Source organism: Hyperolius riggenbachi, chromosome 11 (assembly GCF_040937935.1).
Source record: "Hyperolius riggenbachi isolate aHypRig1 chromosome 11, aHypRig1.pri, whole genome shotgun sequence".
NCBI lineage: Eukaryota > Metazoa > Chordata > Amphibia > Anura > Hyperoliidae > Hyperolius > Hyperolius riggenbachi.
The window spans coordinates 135428679-135450691 of record NC_090656.1 but is presented as its reverse complement, the minus strand read 5'-3'; the positions used below and the strand labels follow the sequence as shown (position 1 = coordinate 135450691).

General features: G+C 46.7%; 1 protein-coding gene across 3 annotated transcripts in view; it reads right to left on the bottom strand.

The window, feature by feature from the left end:
* Positions 1 to 22013, bottom strand: part of LOC137538047 (inositol-trisphosphate 3-kinase B-like) — a 426334-nt gene that overhangs the window by 173274 nt on the left and 231047 nt on the right. Inside the window, exon 1 of one of the 3 annotated variants that reach the window (XM_068259992.1) lies at positions 1837 to 1900. The exons of the other annotated variants lie outside the window; for them this stretch is intronic. The gene's annotated coding sequence lies outside the window, so the exon portion shown is untranslated. Of the gene's footprint in view, positions 1 to 1836; positions 1901 to 22013 lie in introns of those variants that run through there. 3 annotated transcript variants of the gene reach the window in all.

Sequence of the window (22013 nt, the reverse complement as noted above, 5' to 3'; positions counted from 1 at the left end):
AAAATTAACTCCTACTGAGATACGAAGGAGATGTTCTGAGGGTCTCTGTCTCTATTGCGCTGGGAAGGGACATATGGCCAAGTATTGTCCTGTGAAAAAGAGGCCGGGGAACTCCAGCGCCTAGGTGGGCCCGAGGAAACTCACCTAGGCGAGCAGGTACTTCCTCTTGAGTTAAAACGTATTTTATTACCTGTCAGCATTTATTGGGGTGACAAGTGTCATTATTGTGAAGCCTTTCTTGATGTGGTGCTGCAGGTAATTTTATGAATTGTTCAGTGGCTACTAGTTTGGGTATTCCTGCCTTGGAATTACAGGACAGGATCTGTGTGACGGCTATAGATGGTTCTCCTTTGCAGGAGAATTGTCCGATAGCGATTACTCCTGTAATCTCGTTTAAAGTTGGGGCTTTGCATGTTGAGTCTCAGTCATTTTATTTGCTGAAAATGCCTACATGTTCTATGGTTTTGGGGTTGCCTTGGTTGCAGAAACACAATCCACAGATCTATTGGACTTCTGGACAACTTTCTAGTTGGTCCTCCTTTTGTCATAAGCATTGTTTGAAAATTCTTTCTTTGCATGGGGTTGAGATATCTTTTGATACATTGCCTATTTGTTACAGAGAATTTGTTGATGTATTTTCTCCTTAGGCGGCTGATAAGCTCCCACCCCATAGATCTTACGATTGCCCTATTGATCTGCTTCCTGGCACTATGTCTTCTAGAGGACGTCTTTACAATCTTTCTGGTCCTGAAGATCGGGCTATAATGGATTATATTAAGGAAAATCTCAGTAAGGGCTTCATTTGTCCATCCACTTCTCCCGCAGGAGCAGGTTTTTTCTTTGTGGAGAAGGATGGTGGATTACGGCCTTGTATCATGCCTTTCATGTTTTCCGTCTTCATGGTATCCCTGAGAACATTGTTTCTGACAGAGGAGTACAATTCATTTCACAGTTCTGGCGAGCATTCTGTTCTCGAATCGGTATATCATTGTCATTTTCCTCGGGATTTCATCCCGAGACTAATGGACAAACTGAGAGAACGAACCAAACCTTAGAGCAATATCTATGATGTTTTATATCTGATTGTCAGGATCAATGGTCTAAATTTCTACCATTTGCTGAATTCGTTTTCAATAACCTTGCCATTGCCTCTACTAAAATGTCTCCATTTCAGATCGTCACAGGTCAGAATCCTAAGTTCTCTTCTCTATCTGGTATGTCTTCTGGGTTTCCAGTTTTGGAGGATTGGCTGTCGCATATGGTTTCCTTATGGGATCAGGTACAAAAGAACTTAAAGAGACACTGAAGCGAAAAAAAAATTATGATATTATGATGTGTGTGTGTAGTACAGCTAAGAAATAAAACATTAAGATCAGATACATCAGTCTAATTGTTTCCAGTACAGGAAGAGTTGAGAAACTCCAGTTGTTATCTCTATGCAAATAAGCCATTAAGCTCTCCGACTAAGTTAGTCATGGAGAGGGCTGTTATCTGACTTTTATTATCTCAACTGTAAGTGAACTGTTTACTTTTTCTCTGCTAGAGGAGAGGTCATTAGTTCACTGATTGCTCTGAAAGAATCATTTTGAATGCTGAGTGTTGTGTAATCTGCACATATTATAGAATAATGCAATGTTAGAAAAAACACTATATACCTGAAAATAAAAGTATGAGAATATTTTCTTTGCGGCTAATCTTCTAGAAATTATTCATAGTACACAACCAATTCATTATATCATATATTTTTTTTTAGCTTCAGTGTCTCTTTAAAGGTGGCAGTCAATCAACAGAAAAAATTAGCTGATAAACATCGCTCTCAGGAATTTTCCTTCTCACCTGGTGATTTAGTTTGGGTCTCTACTCGTAACATTTCCTTGCGGCAGCCTTCTTCCAAACTGGGCCCCAGATATATAGGTCCTTAGCCTGTAGCAGAAAAGATCAATGACGTCACCTACAAGATTACTTTACCTCAGTCTATGCGGGGAGGCAATTAATTTCATGTTTCTTTGCTAAAACCGGCAGCTAATACCATTATATATGACTCTCCACCGCCTCCTGTTATGGTTGATGGGGAACCAGAATACGAAGTAAAGAAAATTCTGGATTCTCGTAAAGTACGTAATTCTTTGCAATACCTCATTGATTGGAAGGGCTATGGGCCAGAGGAAAGATGTTGGGTTCTGGCACGTCACGTACATGCTACATAATTAATTCATCAGTTTTATTTAGAATTTCCTGAGAAACCTCATTTGGAGTGTCCAGTGGCCATTCCTCGGGGGGGGGGGGGGGGGGGGGGGTGTACTGTAAAGGTCCGCTCCTCTCGGCCGCAGTATGGTCTGAGGCGAAGACAGAGGTAGTGTCAGCTGACAGGATAGTCAGCTGACACTTAACAGGGGTTTCATTTAAATAATAGTTTCTGACCCTGCCTGGGATTAAACCCTGGTCTCCCGCGTCAGAGGTGGTGAGCTTGACCACTGTGCTGTGGCTGATACTGTCAGAAAGGTTTGCTGGTCAGTACTGGGTGGGTCAGCTTACCTGTTGTGGTCCTCTGTGTCAGCTGATCTCATTGTCAGCTGATTGATGCCTGCGTGTGATTGGCTGTTGTGTGCATGTGGCCGGCCACTGATTGGTTGCATGTAGTATTTAAGCCTGCTGAGTGCTTCCTGTCATTGCCCGTGATAGCGTTAGCTAGTCTAGCTGCTGGGTGCGATTCTCCTTGGTGGAACCTTTTTTTCTAATTGGATTACTCGGACGTTGACCATTTCCTGATTTTGGACCTTCCTTTGCTTGCCGCCTGAACTGACCCCAGATACTCTCGACTACTCTCTTGCCTGATCCTTCTGTACCGCGAATCTCGGATACCTGTGTATGACCCTGGACTGTTATTGGACTCTGTTTTGTTACTCGTGTTTGGTATTGGTGATCTATCTTACCCGCCCTGCATTCAGTCTTAATATCTTGCGCCCTAAAGGCCTGGGTGTAACCTAAGTCGGGTAGGTGTTGTCTCTCACCTCCCGTTCAAGCGGGGACGCGCCACACAAGGTGAAGACGGCGGAGGTAGATTGGGACATTAAGGCTGATTCGTGGGTGGATAGGTTGCAAGACCTTACAATAAGATTAACAGTTCCCTCAACATAACATAAAGTAGACTCTGGTGATGGGGAGACATCGTAAATTCCGAGTTCAGATTGTAACTGGGCTGGTTACATGCACCATTAATTCTAAGCTGAAGAGAATTGTGGCATTTAAAACCAGCAAATGAAAGCAACTAAAATGAATAGTGAGTGACAGTGAACACCATCTTACACAGCATATGGCACAAAAAAATGAATGAAAAAATAGAAAAATGTAAAGAATTGTGGCATTTAAAACCCATCGTACCAGCACAAGAAGTTAGAGTCCTTGTTTAAACCATCTTCTACAGTTTTGAACCAATGTATAAACTTTGTTTCTTGTGTTAGTCTCATGTTTTCCGATTTGAAGCCCCCCATTAATACAGTGACGTGAAAATCGCTTAAACTGTGTCCAGGTAAACAAAAGTGTGTTGGTATTGGGAGATCAGTATATTTTGTAATATCCTCTTTTCAACTGCCTTTTAAATAGTGAACCTGTGGTGTGTCATGCGATCACGCAGAGGTTGTCTTGTTTCTCCCACATAAATTCCTTGGGGCATTTTGCACACATGATCAGGTATACCACATTAGATGAGTCGCAGGAAAAGGTGCCTTGTACTTTGTATTCCTGTTGTGAACCTGGTATTAGTATCTTGTCTGTGGAATGAATGTGTTTACAGGTCCCACACCTTTTCCCTTGGCAGGGGAATGTTCCATTCTGTTCTGGCCTATTTAAAGGGATACTGTAGGGGGGTCGGGGGAAAATGAGCTGAACTTACCCGGGGCTTCTAATGGTCCCCCGCAGACATCCTGTGCCCGCGCAGCCACTCCCCAATGCTCCGGCCCCGCCTCCGGTTCACTTCTGGAATTTCAGACTTTAAAGTCAGAAAACCACTGTGCCTGTGTTGCCGTGTCCTCGATCCCACTGATGTCATCAAGAGCACACAGCGCAGGCCCAGTATGGTCTGTGTCTGCGCAGTACACTTCTGGTGACATCAGCGGGAGCGAGGACACGGCGCAGTGGTTTTCTGACTTTAAAGTCAGAAATTCCAGAAGTGAACTGGAGGCGGGGCCGGAGCATCGGTGAGTGGCTGCGCCAACACAGGATGTCTGCGGGGGACCATTAGAAGCCCCGGGTAAGTTCAGCTCATTTTCCCCCTAAACCCCTATACAGTATCCCTTTAAGGCACTCCTCACTATCATCTGCTTAAAGGAGTTATCAGGGAAAATGAATAAAATAAGTGCTACTTACCCGGGGCTTCCTCCAGCCCCAAGCTCCCAGCATGTCCCTCGCCACAGCTCTGCCCGCAGCCGTTCGCCGCAGCTCGCTCCCGGTCCCCGGCGATGACGTCATATGCATAGTAGCATGGATTAGTATGAGGAATGTGAGAGTACTTCCGGGCGGAAGTGTGTCATAGAGGGGCGGGGCCATCATGTGTGTATATTTTGTAAATAAAGTTGGGAGGAAAAAAAAATCGCAGTCCTTGCCTGTGTCTGTTTGGAGGGGGTAAGACCACCACTGCCTCCTCTGTTTAACCAGTTGGTTTTTTAAGTTAATTTAATTACCTTTTTATTCTTTTGGCGCCTCTGTATCTTGTACACTATGTACCACATCTGGTGGTCCTGTCCTACCGATAAAGATTCTGGAGTAGAATTTGTGGAATATTACAGTCTTTCTTTCACAAAGTCATACGCAGGGACCCGTAGCCTGCTATTATTTTACATGGAATGTTAGACGATCTGAAAGCAGATCAAGATAAATTAGATTCCTTCCTCTTTCTTGCTTCCAAAATGACAACAGCACATAATTGGGAGAAAACCAGGGGTCGAGTCCTGCGTGAACGCGGGGGGACGGCGTCCACTTACTTTTTTTGGAAAGTGAACGCCGTCCCCCCTAGCACCCTGGAGGGGAGCAGCGCAGCAGAGAGGAGCATTGTGCGCAGCGTGGGGAAGGGCGGACGTTTCCACCCCCATCCCTCACCTTGGGGCTCCTCTCCCTGGCTCTCCCCTCCATAAAGATGCGGCGGCGGTGGCTGGCGGCGGTGACTGGCAGCGGCATCGGTGGGCGGGACTTACCTCCTCCAGTGTTCCGGGTGGACGCTGTGCGTGCCGCTGCTCTGGTGACTGGCAGCCGGGGGGGGGGGGGGGGGAGGAGGACAACTGGCTACATATACTGGGGGCCACTATACACCTGGCTACATATACTGGGGGCCACTATACACCTGGCTACATATACTGGGGGCCACTATACACCTGGCTACATATACTGGGGGCCACTATACACCTGGCTACATATACTGGGGGCCACTATACACCTGGCTACATATACTGGGGGCCACTATACACCTGGCTACATATACTGGGGGCCACTATACACCTGGCTACATATACTGGGGGCCACTATACACCTGGCTACATATACTGGAGGCCACTATACACCTGGCTACATATACTGGGGGCCACTATACGCCTGGCTACATATACTAGTGGCCACTAAACACCTGGCTACATATACTGGGGGCCACTATACACCTGGCTACATATAGTGGGCACATATACCCCTGGCTACATATACTGGGCACATATACACCTGGCTACATATACTGGGGACACCTATACACCTGGCTATACTGGGGACACCTATACACCTGGCTATACTGGGGGCACCTATACACCTGGCTATACTGGGGACACCTGAACACCTGGTTAGATATACTGGGGACACCTGGCTATACTGGGGACACCTATAGACCTGGCTACCTATTCTGGGGACATCTATACACTTGGCCACCTATTCTGGGAATATCTTTACACCTGACCACCTATTCTAAGGACATCTATACACCTGGCTACCTATTCTGGTGACATCTCTACATCTGGCCACCTATTCTGGGGACAACTATACACATGGCTACTTATACTGGGGACACATATAGACCTGGCTAGCTATACTGGGGGTACCTATTTTGGAAGAACTGCTGTCAGATCTGTATTTTTGGGGAACCGCTGATGCCAGATTATGTGTATTTTGGGGAACCGCTGCCAGATTGTGTATGTTGGGGACCACTACTGCCAGATTACATGTATTTTGGGTGTTACATGTATTTTGGGTGATCCACTACCAGGTTTCACGTATTTGGGGGAACTGCTTCCAGATTATGTGTATGTTGGGGGAACTGCTGCTGCCAGATTGTCTATTTTGGGGGAACCACTGCCATATTATCTGTATTTTGGAGGAACCTCTCCCAGATTGTGTATTTTTGGTGAAATGCTGTCAGATTACATCTACTTTTTGGGGATACTCTACGACAGAGCTCAAACTTCCCCTGGCAGACCTTTTATACCACTGCTAAGGCCATGTATATTTGGCCCCACCCATGACCACGCCCACGCTATGCTTAACCACGCCCATTTTGGGCGCGCCGCAGAGGTTTTTAGGGTGAGTCCACTCACTTCTTTTTCCAGGACTAGACCCCTGGAGAAAACTATGTATGACTTTAAAGATATCAAACAGATAAAGAATAACCTAATTCAATGAAAAGCTGACACAAAAAATAAATTATGAGAATATGGCGACTATAAATCCAGATAGAGTTTCCTGGTATAAATGCTATTTTTGCAAACTTTTGAACTAGAGCCAACCAAAATGAGTGCAATCCTCTCAGTTGTTCTCAGTTCTACTATGTGTTCACTTCAAGTATACTATGTAACAGTTAAGACTAAAATGTTAGACCTGTGTGACAGAATGGGGTCACCCTCCAATTCCTGTTCCCTTTGCCGCAGTTTACCATTCAGCCTCAGACCCTGAGGGAATCCTGAAGGCAGTCAGCACTGCACACAAAGTAACCATTTGGATTGGTTAGTGATTCCGCACAAGTCTAATTTCGATTGTATGTACAATCTATACAATTTGTGGTCTCGTATAGAGACCAGGTCACTGCCACCAGTTCGCAATTTAGCATGCGAATACGGCAAGCTAAATCCAGTAGGAAAATGAGTTAATTCGTTGGAAGTTTCACTGTGGGAGTCATGGGTAGAGGTTCGCTTCTCACACCTGAAGCACATGGTGAGGAGTTTGGGTTCACTTGGGCTAGCTGGGCCAACTCCAGTTCACACTGGAGCTTGAACTGGCACAGCCACTCTTGTCGCTCTCTTTTGAGGAGGCTCTGCAACAGCTGCTGTGCCACCTGATCAGTGACAGTGAAGGATTGTCCAGGGCTGCCAGTTCCTCTGTGAGTGTCATCCGCAGAATCTCTGGACATAACAAGGTCCATGTGGGTACTTTCAGTCTCCTGGGCTGTGTCTGCAACATCAGCATGTTCAGGATCAGGAGTACCCGGCCCCTCTGGACCAGGTTTGGGGCGAGGCTTCCATCGCCTGGCCGACTGCTTCCATGAGGATTCTCCTCAGCACAGCTTGGGTTATTCCCCGAATATCGATGCCCCGCACAGTACAATAGTTTTGTAGGTCAGGCAAGGACAGGGTTAGGTAATTGACTTGCTCAGACATAGCCAAATAAAAGATAAATAGAAAAACAAAAGTAGGAAGAAACTATACCAATCTGTTTCAATGCTATATCAAAATGCACCATCTATGTGCTCAGAGCTTCAGCTCTGTAGAACAGTTACTTAAAGTGGATCCGAGATAATAAAACTAACTATGACGAGTAAAGGCCCATACACACGTCGGACTTTTGCGAACGACGGGTCGTTTGAACGTCCCGTCGTTCAGTCGTCCGCGCGCGAAATCGGGCGTGTGTACAGACTGTCGTTCGGGAGATAAGACTGAGTTTGATCAAACTCAGTCTTATCACCCGAACGACAGTCTGTACACACGCCCGATTTTGCGTGCGGACGACTGAACGACGGGACGTTCAAACGACCCGTCGTTCGCAAAAGTCCGACGTGTGTATGGGCCTTAACTTGTCTATATATCTTATCTAAAGTTTAGATAGTTTACACAGCAAATCTAGCTGCAAACAGCTTAAAGGATACCACAACTGAAACTAACATTGCGGCAGTGTGTGGTTGGAGTACAAGTAATTACCTTCAGCTCCTCCTGCCCCCCTCCGTCTGCCGCCGTTCATCTACTATTTCTCCCGGTGTCTCCCGACTCTGTTGACCCCCCACCCGGACATACTGCGCCCTGTGTGCGCAGTATGTCATCCCCTCTTCGCTTCTGGCCGGCGCATAACGAACGGCTCAGAAGCACGCTGATTCTTCTGCCTCCACTAGGCTGCGTGTGCGCTCCATTACACTAAGCGTCACATGATTAGCATGTGACGCTTAGTGTAATGGAGCGCACACGCAGCCTAGTGGAGGCAGAAGAATCAGCGTGCTTCTGAGCCGTTCGTTATGCGCCGGCCAGAAGCGAAGAGGGGATGACATACTGCGCGCACAGGGCGCAGTATGTCCGGGTGGGGGGTCAACAGAGTTGGGAGACACCGGGAGAAATAGTAGATGAACGGCGGCAGACCGGAGGGGGGCAGGAGGAGCTGAAGGTAATTACTTGTACTCCCCCACACACTGCCGCAATGTTAGTTTCAGTTGTGGTATCCTTTAAACAGTTTCATGTTTATTTAGTCCTGTGATACAATGACAGTGGCCATGTTTTGTTTGTCACATTACACACAGGCAAGCTGCAACTGCATCTCCAGCCCTCAGCTCACTCCCCACTCCTGCTCCCTCCTCCCCTCTGTCTCTGAAATCTCTGGCTAGTAACTTCCTCCTCCTTCTGCCTAGAGTGAGCTCACATAAGCCCTTGCTACATGGATTGCCAAGGCACTTTGAGCTGTGGGCGAGGCTTGTTTAGTTTATAGGTAATTAGAGTATTAAAAAACATTTGGCTTGAGGAATGCCCTATAATCTATATGAAAGGAACACAATTATGCAATGAGTAAAAGTTTATCTCGGATCCTCTTTAAGTAACAATGTCCTATTGTTCTGAATATGATCTCCAAACAACTGCAAACACTGTAACAGCAATTTGGGCTCTGCCCCACCGCTGTTTACCAATGTAACGGAATACGGTCACCCTCCAATTCCTGTTCCCTTTGCTGCAGTTTACCATTCAGCCTCAGACCCTGCGGGAATCCTGAAGGTGGTCAGCACTGCAGGCACAGTAACCTTTTGGATTGGTTGGTGAGTCCACACACAGTCCAGTTTTCCAGCTTTGTATGTACAATCGATACAATCTGTGATCGCATATAGAGACCAGGTCGCTGCCACCAATTTGCAATTTAGTGTGCAAATACGCCAAGTCTAACTCTAGCTAAATCCTGTAGGAAAAAGGGTTATTTCATCAACCTTTCTAGAGATAGCAAAAATAACAATATTAATATCAAAACGGTTATGGTATTGTTCTCTCAGGAAATGTGAACCTTTTTCAGAGATATCAGAACAAGCACTTAGACAAACTATTTTTGATTGTTTATTTAAAAAATTAATGCATAACTAAATATAGCAATTTAAACAAATACCGTATATACCGGCGTATAAGACGACTTTTTAACCCCTAAAACATGTTCTGTAAAGTCGGGGGTCGTCTTATACGCCGGGTGTCAGTTTTTCAGCGTGAGGCGCTGCTGGGTGCCGGGTGCCATGCAGAGTTATAAATTACCTGATGCTGCACTGTGCCCTGAAAAGAAACATAGATTGTGGTGTCTTTGAAAAAAAAACCTGTATTACCTTATTCTGATCAGCCGCTCATGCGGCTAGCAGCTGACTGGTGACGTGTGCGCTCCACAATACATCTCGGCAATCTCTTCATGCGTGAGCGCATAGGTCACCAGTCAGGCGACGCTGGAAGCCGCTCTACTAACCGCGCGAGCGGTTGCTCACAAGAAGATATTACAAGGGTTTTTTTTTTTAAACAGAGAGCGTGATCTATGTCACTTTTCAGCATGACACATTGCAGCATCAGGTAATTTAAAGCTCTGCATGACACCCGGCATCCGCACAGTGAACTGGGTAGTCTTATACGGCAAGTATATGCCAAACGTTTTATTTTAACTAGAAAAGTTGGGGGGTCGTCTTGTACACCGGGTCGCCTTGTACGCCGGTATATACGGTAGATTACAGTAAAAAATAAGGATTAAAAGTGAAAATAACAGAATATAATGTCATGAGCAGTCTTTGAGTCAAATTACAGTGTCCTTTGCGATAATAAATTCAAACAAAAGATATAATAGTCCAATTATGGAAAATTCTGTAGATAGAAGTCCATGGGCAACACAGCCAATCCGTGATGGTGTATGGATGGCTGATGCAGGACTCTCTGCCAGCCTGTGTCCAGCAGTTTTTAACCCTTTCTCCTCCGGAGGGTTGAGATTGTAAAAGGAGATGTGTCTGCTACAGGACACTTCTTCACCCCTTTGTCACGACAGGCAGAAAAGAATATGAAATATCTGGAATGGTCATATCTCGGCATCAGTTGATCGGAACCCGCAGAGAATGATACAGGCGGATTCCTGGCATTCTCTGTTTTAATTGGAATCCAAAAACAGGTACAATTCCATTTCTGCGCATCCTGGAACTTGATGTAGGAAGATGCTAGACACGTGCTGGATGGTTCAGCAACACTCAAATGATATCTAATAATTGTCTGATCATTTTGACATCGCTAACATAGACGGAAAACTGATTAATTTAGTAAGATGATTAAAGAACTATTCTTTTATCCCAAGGAAAATTAAAAGTAATTTCTGTAACTTCGGTCTCTTGTCTGTGAAATAGAATGAGCTGGCTATGGTTTATTGCTTCTGTCAGGAAGCACAAACAAACAATCATATCCCGCAGGGCAGAAGCTGTGGGCTGAAAGCTAAAAGAGGAAAACTGGTTTCTAAAAACCAGGCTAATTAATTAAAGAGACGCTCCAACTCTTTTTGTGTGCAATTTTCCTGTGATTGCGTGGATGCCGCATTTCTGGTGAATCTATCCATCACAACCTGCTATTCTTCTGTAAGCATTTTCTTCTTTGTTCTTGTCACTTTTTTCAATAAACACCTATTATAAAAAATTATATAAAACACCAATTGCATTATGTTCAATGTCCAACCCAAGCACAAGCTCCCAGAGTTTTCCTTTAAAGTGACACTGAAGTGAAAAAAAACCTCATGATATAATGAATTGGTTGTGTAGTACGGATAATTAACCACTTGAGGACCGCAGGCTTTACCCCCCCTTAAGGACCAGACCCTTTTTTTCCATTCAGACCACTGCAGCTTTCATGGTTTATTGCTCGCTCATACAACCTACTACCTACATGAATTTTGGCTCATTTTCTTGTCACTAATAAAGCTTTCTTTTGGTGCTATTTGATTGCTGCTGCGATTTTTACTTTGTATTATATTCATCAAAAAAAACATGAATTTTGGCAAAAAAATGATTTTTTTAACTTTCTGTGCTGACATTTTTCAAATAAAGTAAAATTTCTTTATACATGCAGCATGAAAAATGTGGACAAACATGTTTTTGATTAAAAAAAAAAAACCCATTCAGCCTATATTTATTGGTTTGGGTAAAAGTTATAGCGTTTACAAACTATGGTAAAAAGTGAATTTTCCCATTTTGTAGCATCTATGACTTTTCTGACCACCTGTCATGTTTCATGAGGGGCTAGAATTCCAGGATAGTATAAATACTAGTGTTGGGCGAACATCTAGATGTTCGGGTTCGGGCCGAACAGGCCGAACATGGCCGCGATGTTCGGGTGTTCGACCCGAACTTCGAACATAATGGAAGTCAATGGGGACCCGAACTTTCGTGCTTTGTAAAGCTTCCTTACATGCTACATACCCCAAATTAGCAGGGTATGTGCACCTTGGGAGTGGGTACAAGAGGAAAAAAAATATTTGAAAAAGAGCTTATAGTTTTTGAGAAAATTGATTGTAAAGTTTCAAAGGAAAAACTGTCTTTTAAATGTGGAAAATGTCATGTTTCTTTGCACAGGTAACATGCTTTTTGTCGCCATGCAGTCATAAATGTAATACAGAGAAGAGGTTCCAGGAAAAGGGACCGGTAACGGTAACCCAGCAGCAGCAGCACACGTGATGGAACAGGAGCAGGCGCAGGAGGAGAAGGCCATGCTTTTTGAGACACAACAACCCAGGCCTTGCATGATGACAAGAAGCGTGCGGATAGCATGCTTTTTACCGCCATGCAGTCATAAATGTAATAAAGATAAGAGGTTCAATAAACAGGGACCGGGCGTCAACGCTAACCCAGCAGCAGCAGACGTGATGGAACAGGAGGAGGCGCAGGAGGAGAAGGCCACGCTTTCAGGTGCAACTCAGGCCTTGCATGAGGACAAAAAAATGTGTGCGCAAAGCAATGCAATGAGTAGTTTTCAGGACACAATGGGCTATTCGGAGGAGCTATTCCCACCCCCACAATCTTCTACCTGTGAAAGGTCAATGGAACAGCCACAAATGTTGTGCCCGGATTCACAACCTTTTTCTGTGGAAAATGCACCTCGCACTGAAATGCAAGGCGAGGCCGAGGATGAACATGACGTCAACAACTCAACATGACGCAAAATGGGGGCGGAACAGAAAGCTGCTTTCAATGTTTTGAAGGCCTTAATTGCCTCCGGTGGCCAGTTAGATGCATCATTTATCACACCCAAATCCCAGAGCAATGTGTGCAGGAATTTGAATCTCAGGAGGTGTACCGAGATCATCTGGACAAGTGACCAAGTGACAAAGTGACTAGTGACAAAGTGACTAGTGACAAAGTGACAAAATGACAAAGTGACAAAATGACAAAGTGACAAGTGACAAAATGACAAAGTGACAAGTGACAAGTGACAAGTGACAAAATGACAAAGTGACAAGTGACAAAATGACAAAGTGACCAGTGACAAAGTGACAACTGAGAGGTTGTTCTGGGGAGCTCCACTGCACTCAGTCGGATATGAGGAGAGGTCTCGTCGGGACTGCTGATCCTCCTCAGCTTGCTCAAAGCCTTGAGGGTTCCTGAAGATCCTCTGCTTGGAGTTCGCCGGGGTTCAGCTTGGTGTCGGGGTCGGCGGCGTCCTCCTCACTCCAACGTGGCAGATCTTCTGTTGAAGGAAAAAAAAAAAACATTGTTAAAAGTCCAGTACCGCTTCTGAAGGACTCACCAAGAGATGCAGGAGCGCTTCAATCCAGCGCACCATCGCTCGCTGGGTGATGTCCCTGCCTACGCGCTGGAATTCTACGCTGCACATGCTAGCACGCTTTTGCGCAGTGCCGAGGCGCATTCCAGCAGCTAGTAGCTACCAAGCTTCTGTGGATCTGATTGGGCCACCATGTTGGATCTCTGCCAAGTCCTCCAAAATTTTGAGCAATCCACGTTGCGTGACTGAGCAGTGACAACTCTACAGTCAGCATTACAATACCACTGCTGTGTTTACTGAAGAAATCAATGTTGAAGATGGAAACCGCTGGCATGATGCAAGTGGGGGATTCTGAAGATGAAAACGATCAGCGTGATGATACCAACATCAGGCAACCTGCCTCAGGAAACGCTGGTCCCAGCTATGACAAAGAACAGGACGAGAAACAGCTGGAGTTGGAGCAGGAATTGGATGCCCCCACTGCCGAGGGACAGAGCGGTGCACGTTGGACTTCCACAATTTAGCGGGAAAGGACAGCAGAAGAGGAAGAAAGTGATGCTGGTGACGAATATGGTGCATCACAACAATCACAACTCTTACAAGAACATGAAGATAGAGGAGTCTGGCAGGACTCTCTGGCACACATGGCTCAATTCATGCTAGACTGCATTGAAAGCGGCCCGCGCATTATTCACTATTCATTATTATTCATTATTCTGGAATCTGGACAACACCAATTACTGGGTTTATACCCAGTTTATACAAACACAATGTTAAAAAACTGATTGAAGAAAGTGTCAGACAGGTCAAAAATGGAACAATTCCAGCAGGCCCTTGAGGATGGAGACTTTAGAGAGGAGATTGACATCCTCCTCCTTCTCTAGCCAGTTGTACGCCGACAGACTGACTTCAGCAAACCCAGGAGGACCAGGAGGGCAGCAAAGAACACAAGCTGCTGCTAGTGCCCAAAAGGGAATGGTATTGGCAGTGTCCTTGGAGTGGGAACATTTTCTGACACCCATGCAGCAGCCCACAGAACAGCAATCGGGCAGTTCCACGTCCTCCAACACCAATCGCCTAGAGAAGATGGTCAAGGTCCAGGACTACATGTCAGATGGCGTAGCTGTGTTGAACAATCCATCTGCAGACAGACGGTGAGTGTGACAGGCAGCACAGAAGGACCATGGCAACTCACTCATAGTACCACAGTTTGATAGTGCTGCCCAAAAAATTATATGGATCCGTGGACCCGGGCACTTCAGGCAGTACTGGGAAGTGGGAACGCAGATTTTAGTACCTAAACACACGATACAACATGTTTTCCGGGGTCGGACTCTGAGGCACATACAGATGGTCCCGATCATCATCCTCATCATACAACTCTTCTCCTGAGTCTGACCCACCCACCACCTCTGCCACCCCAACATCCCCAGACACAGACCCCTCATCGTCCTCAACATTAACTTGGGATGCTGGCCTGAGCCCGACCTCCTCCTCCACATCAGGCCCCATCATCTCCTCAATGGCAGCCCTCATTAATCGTTCTGGCGACGGACCGATGGACACAACATTCTCCTCCGGAGAGGGCTGCTGCTGACCACTGGCTGCTGTAGTGGATGTTATAGCTTGCGTGGGGCGTTGGCTGTTGCTGTTGTTGGGAGTGCTGCTCACAGCGGAGGTCTCTGAGGAACTCATGGTGAGCTCATATAGTGGTTGGCGGTGAGTGGAGTATTACTGATCCCAGCAATATACACACTGACTGGCAGAGTACGCAATGCTATATAGTCTGGCTGAGCGGTGTACACAGAGTGGCAGTACACACAATGCTATATAGTCTGGCTGAGCCGTGTACACAGAGTGGCAGTACACACAATGCTATATAGTCTGGCTGAGCGGTGTACACAGAGTGGCAGTACACACAATGCTATATAGTCTGGCTGAGCCGTGTACACAGAGTGGCAGTAAACACAATGCTATATATAGCGTGGCTGAGCGAGGTGCACAGTGGCAGTACACACAATGCTATATTAGTCAGGCTAAGCCGTGTACACAGAGTGTCAGAAAACACAATGCTATATATAGCGTGGCTGAGCGAGGTGCACAGTGGCAGTACACACAATGCTATATTAGTCAGGCTAAGCCGTGTACACAGAGTGTCAGAAAACACAATGCTATATATATAGCGTGGCTGAGCGAGGTGCACAGTGGCAGTACACACAATGCTATATAGCCAGGCTAAGCCGTGTACACAGAGTGTCAGAAAACACAATGCTATATATATAGCGTGGCTGAGCAAGGTGCACAGTGGCAGTACACACAATGCTATATATAGCGTGGCTGAGCGAGGTGCACAGTGGCAGTACACACAATGCTATATAGCCAGGCTAAGCCGTGTACACAGAGTGTCAGAAAACACAATGCTATATATATAGCGTGGCTGAGCGAGGTGCACAGTGGCAGTACACACAATGCTATATATAGCGTGGCTGAGCGAGGTGCACAGTGGCAGTACACACAATGCTATATATAGCGTGGCTGAGCGAGGTGCACAGTGGCAGTACACACAATGCTATATATAGCGTGGCTGAGCGAGGTGCACAGTGGCAGTACACACAATGCTATATTAGTCAGGCTAAGCCGTGTACACAGAGTGTCAGAAAACACAATGCTATATATATAGCGTGGCTGAGCGAGGTACACAGTGGCAGTAAACAATGCTATATATAGTGTGGCTGAGCGAGCGGTGTACTACTGTTCCCAGCAGCGACACACAATGACTGGGGGGGGACCCTGGCTAGCGTGGCTGGAGAGCGAACTACCCTGCCTGCCTACCCAAAGCTAAACCCACAGACAAATGGCGGAGATATGACGTGGTTCGGGTATTTATTTACCCGAACCACGTGACCGTTCGGCCAATCAGAGCGCGTTCGGGCCCGAACCACGTGACCCGTTCGGCCAATCACAGCGCTAGCCGAACGTTCGGGGAACGTTCGGCCATGCGCTCTTAGTTCGGCCATGTGGCCGAACGGTTTGGCCGAGCACCGTCAGGTGTTCGGCCGAACTCGAACATCACCCGAACAGGGTGATGTTCTGCAGAACCCGAACAGTGGCGAACACTGTTCGCCCAACACTAATAAATACCCCCCAAATGACCCCATTTTGGAAAGAAGACATCCCAAAGTATTCACTTAGAGGCATAGTGAGTTCATAGAAGATATTATTTTTTGTCACAAGTTAGCGGAAAATGACAGTTTGTGACAAGAAAGAAAAAAAAAAGTTTCCATTTCTGCTAACTTGTGACAAAAAAAAAAATGAAATCTCCCACGGACTCACCATGCCCCTTTCTGAATACCTTGAAGTGTCTACTTTCCAAAATGGGGTCATTTGTGGGGTGTGTTTACTGTCCTGGCATTTTGAGGGGTGCTAATTTGTAAGCACCCCTGTAAAGCCTAAAGGTACTCATTGGACTTTGGGCCCCTTAGCGCAGTTAGGCTGCAAAAAAGTGCCACACATGTGGTATTGCCGTACTCAGGAGAAGTAGTATAATGTGTTTTGGGGTGTATTTTTACACATACCCATGCTGGGTGGGAGAAATATCTCTGTAAATGACAATTGTTTGATTTTTTTTTTTACACACAATTGTCATTTACAGAGATATTTCTCCCACTCAGCATGGGTATGTGTAAAAATACAGCCCAAAACACATTATACTACTTCTCCTGAGTACGGCGGTGGTAACATGTGTGGCACTTTTTTGCACCCTAACTGCGCTAAGGGGCCCAAAGTCCAATGAGTACCTTTAGGATTTCACAGGTCATTTTTGTTTCAAGACTACTCCTCACAGTTTAGGGCCCCTAAAATGCCAGGGCAGTATAGGAACCCCACTAATGACCCCATTTTAGAAAGAAGACACCCCAAGGTATTCCGTTAGGAGTATGGTGACTTCATAGAAGATTTTATTTTTTGTCACAAGTTAGCGGAAATTTATTTTAAATGTTTTTTTCCCACAAAGTGTCATTTTCCAATAACTTGTGACAAAAAATAAACTCTTCTATGAAGTCACCATACTCCTAACGGAATACCTTGGGGTGTCTTCTTTCTAAGATGGGGTCATTAGTGGGGTTCCTATACTGCCCTGGCATTTTAGGGGCCCTAAACCGTGAGGAGTAGTCTTGAAACAAAAATGACCTGTGAAATCCTAAAGGTACTCATTGGACTTTGGGTCCCTTAGCGCAGTTAGGGTGCGAAAAAGTGCCACACATGTGGGTGGTATTGCTATACTCAGGAGAAGTAGTATAATGTGTTTTGGGGTGTATTTTTACACATACCCATGCTGAGTGGGAGAAATATCTCTGTAAATGGACAATTGTGTGTAAACAAAATCAAACAATTGTCATTTACAGAGATATTTCTCCCACCCAGCATGGGTATGTGTAAAAATACACCCCAAAACACATTATACTACTTCTCCTGAGTACGGCGATACCACATGTGACACTTTTTTGCAGCCTAGGTGCGCTAAGGGGCCCAACGTCCTATTCACAGGTCATTTTGAGGCATTTGTTTTCCAGACTACTCCTCACGGTTTAGGGCCCCTAAAATGCCAGGGCAGTATAGGAACCCCACAAGTGACCCCATTTTAGAAAGAAGACACTCCAAGGTATTCCGTTAGGTGTATGACGAGTTCATAGAAGATTTTATTTTTTGTCACAAGTTAGTGAAAAATGACACTTTGTAAAAAAATAAAAAAAAATAAAAATCAATTTCCGCTAACTTTTGACAAAAAATAAAATCTATGAACTCGCCATACACCTAACAGAATATCTTGGGGTGTCTTTTTTCTAAAATGGGGTCACTTGTGGGGTTCCTATACCGCCCTGGCATTTTACGGGCCCAAAACCGTGAGTAGTCTGGAAACCAAATGTCTCAAAATGACTGTTCAGGGGTATAAGCATCTGCAAATTTTGATGACAGGTGGTCTATGAGGGGGCAAATTTTGTGGAACCGGTCATAAGCAGGGTGGCCTTTTAGATGACAGGTTGTATTGGGCCTGATCTGATGGATAGGAGTGCTAGGGGGGTGACAGGAGGTGATTGATGGGTGTCTCAGGGGGTGGTTAGAGGGGAAAAAAGATGCAATCAATGCACTGGGGAGGTGATCGGAAGGGGGTCTGAGGGGGATCTGAGGGTTTGGCCGAGTGATCAGGAGCCCACACGGGGCAAATTAGGGCCTGATCTGATGGGTAGGTGTGCTAGGGGGTGACAGGAGGTGATTGATGGATGTCTCAAGGTGTGATTAGAGGGGGAAATAGATGCAAGCAATGCACTGGCGAGGTGATCAGGGCTGGGGTCTGAGGGTGTTCTGAGGGTGTGGGCGGGTGATTGAGTGCCCTAGGGGCAGATAGGGGTCTAATCTGATCGGTAGCAGTGACAGGGGGTGATTGATGGGTAATTAGTGGGTGTTTAGGGTAGAGAACAGATGTAAACAATGCATTTGGGAGGTGATCTGACGTCTGATCTGCGGTCGATCTATTGGTGTGGGTGGGTGATCAGATTGCCCGCAAGGGGCAGGTTAGGGGCTGATTGATGGGTGGCAGTGACAGGGGGTTATTGATGGGTGATTGATGGGTGATTGACAGGTGATCAGGGGGATAGATGCATACAGTACACGAGGGGGGGGGGGGTCAGGGGGGGGGTCTGGGGAGAATCTGAGGGGTGGGGAGGTGATCAGGAGGGAGCAGGGGGCAGTTTAGGGAATAAAAAAAATAGCGTTTACAGATAGTGACAGGGAGTGATTGATGGGTGATTAGGGGGGTGATTGGGTGCAAACAGTGGTCTGGGGGGTGGGCAGGGGGGGGTCTGAGGGGTGCTGTGGGCAATCAGTGTGCTTGGGTGCAGACTAGGGTGGCTGCAGCCTGCCCTGGTGGTCCCTCGGACACTGGGACCACCAGGGCAGGAGGCAGCCTGTATAATACACTTTGTATACATTACAAAGTGTATTATACACTTTGTATGCGGCGATCCGGGTGCTAGTAACCCGCCGGCCGTTCGGAAGCGCCGAACAGCGCGAGGGGGGCGGAGCCAGGCGCCGGTGGCTGATCGCGTCACGAATGACCATACAAGGACCGCCGCCAATTGAACATGCGGCGGTCCTTGCGGGATCCACTTCCCGGCCGTCATTTGTACATGCGGCGGTCGGGAAGTGGTTAATAGAACATTAGTAGGAAAGACAATAGTGTCATATTTTTATTTTCAGGTATATAGAATTTTTAATCATTGCGTCAATCTCTAATAATTGCAGTTTCCACAATACACTCAGCATTTTAAATGATTTCACAGAGCAGGCTACTGACCTTTTGAACTTTTCTCTGCAGAAAAAACATAAACAAAGAAGAAACAATGAGAGACCGTTGAAATAAGTGCTTCAAAAGACAGTGCTCTCCACGGCTTTATAAAGTGGCACTGCCGGGGCGTAGGGATCACCATAGCAACCAGAGCGGTTGCTATGGGGCCCTGGCCACCAGGGGGCCCACTGGTCCTAGCTGCCTCTTATGCTTTTTCATCCTTTTTTTTTTACTCTTACATCTATCCTAAGGCTAAGCCGTGATTGTTTATTGCAGAGAGGCAGGCAGGTGGAATGGGACTATTGTCCACATGCCTGCCTCTCTATGCATTGATATGGCCGACAGTTAGGTCTAAATTCCGTCAGGAGCAGCGCAGCAGCAGGGCTGTGCTGTGTGCAGTCTGTGGCTCCGCCCCCTCCAGTCCGTTTGGTTGGTGGAGTGCGAGGAGGAAGTTCCTGTCACAAATACGGGCTTCCTCTGTTCTCAGATGCTAGAGGAGCACCATGTGGCAGGGAATGAGAAGCTAGCCGTTCGGCGCCTCGTACACGGTGAGTTTCAGCTTTTTCCGAAAGTGGCACCATTCGTTACAGCAGATTCAGAGCTTTCCATAGATATATGACTTGTGGGTGTTTAAACAGGCTGAAAGCGGAAATTCGCTCCGTTTTCAGCAGAGCTCAAATTCTCTATGGAGATTTACGGTGGGTCCCCTAAAGTAGACTAGCTCTGCTCCGTCAGCCATCTTGACATCTGTGCTGCTCCTATTTTTCTCCCTCCTCATTGGAGGGATTGTTAGCTGGGGGGTCGTGCCAGAAACTGCTCTCTCACAAGACTCACAAGTTACTATGTCTACCGACCTTCAGGGCTGTGAAAAATAATAGTTTGGCCGAATGAAATTAAACTGTGCCGAACAGATAGGAAATTACATCCTCCTGCTCCCATCTGCCAACACACCGCCCAGCGCAGTAGTAATAGGAACTAAGCCAGTAGAAAACATTTCACTTTTTTTTTTCCTTCTCTCTGGCACGCCCCCAGCTAACAATCCCTCCAATGAGGGGGGAGAAAAATAGGAGCAGCACAGAACCAAGATGGCTGACGGAGCCGCGATCGCGGCCGTTCGGCGCCTCATACACGGTGAGTTTCACCTTTTGCTCACCAAAATTAGCATCATTCATTAGAGTAGATTCTCAGCTTTCCATAGATATATTACTTGTGGGGGTTTAGAAGAGCTGAAAGCAGAAATTCGCTCCGTTTTCAGCACAGCTCAAATTCTCTATGGGGATTTACGGTGGGGCCCCTAAAGTAGACTAGCTCCGACGGAGCCGCGATCGCGGCCGTTCGGCGCCTCGTACACTGTGAGTTTCAGCTTTTTTTTTTTTTCACCGAAAGTGGCACCATTCGTTAGAGCAGATTCAGAGCTTTCCATAGATATGACTTGTGGGTGTTTAAACAGGCTGAAAGCGGAAATTCGCTCCGTTTTCAGCACAGCTCAAATTCTCTATGGGGATTTACGGTGGGTCCCCTAAAGTAGACTAGCTCCGGGAATGAGGTAAGAGCAGCAGGAAAATGTGACTGTGGTTCGGAATTCTCCCTCACGACTAGATGCTCTGCACCCTCCCTTCAGCTTCACCTATATAAGCTGACTGGAGCAGGGCTGGACGTGGCTCCGCCCCCTCCCGTATGGTCCTGGTTGTAGCTCCGCCCCCTCACGTAAGGCCCGGTTGAAGCTCCGCCCCTTCTGTGTAGGCTCCACCTCTCCCGCAAGCTCCATTTGTAGCTCCGCCCCTTTTGCAATACAGCACTGTACCTGGCTACTCCTTTCTGCCTATACACACACACTATCCGCAGCACCAGAGGGGGAGACAGTGGGGACTGAACAGACAGAGGAGCTGGCCATTCTTTTCCTCTGCTGCTACTAGACTCACCTACGCTGACCAGACGTCCGCTTTACCTGGGACAGGTCCCGGATTCAGGGTCCCCTGTACCAGGCTGCATGAGGTCCCGGGAAACGTCCCACTTTTAGCTGGGGGACGTCCCGGTCTCGGGACTCTGGCCACCGTACTATTCCATGAACTGGCAGCGGCGTCCAATAGACGCCGCGCCAGTTCATAGCCCGCAGCCCCGCTCCAGCAGACTATTTGTGTCTCCAGTACAGGGCTTCGGGCGCCATCTTCCCGTAGCCCTGCTCTGCCTGTCAGCGCGGGAGATTGGAGGAGGATCGTCCAAGGAGCTGCGCGTCAGAGGCCGGCGGGTGAGGAGACCTTTGTTTTTTGCTGAAATGTGTCCCTAATTGCGTTTGTTTTTTACTGAAATGTGTCCCAAATTGCATTTGTTTTTTACTGAAATGTGGCACAAATTGCGTTTGTTTTCTGCTGAAATGTGGCCCAAATTGCGTTTGTTTTCTGCTGAAATGTGGCCCAAATTGCGTTTGTTTTCTGCTGAAATGTGGCCCAAATTGCATTTGT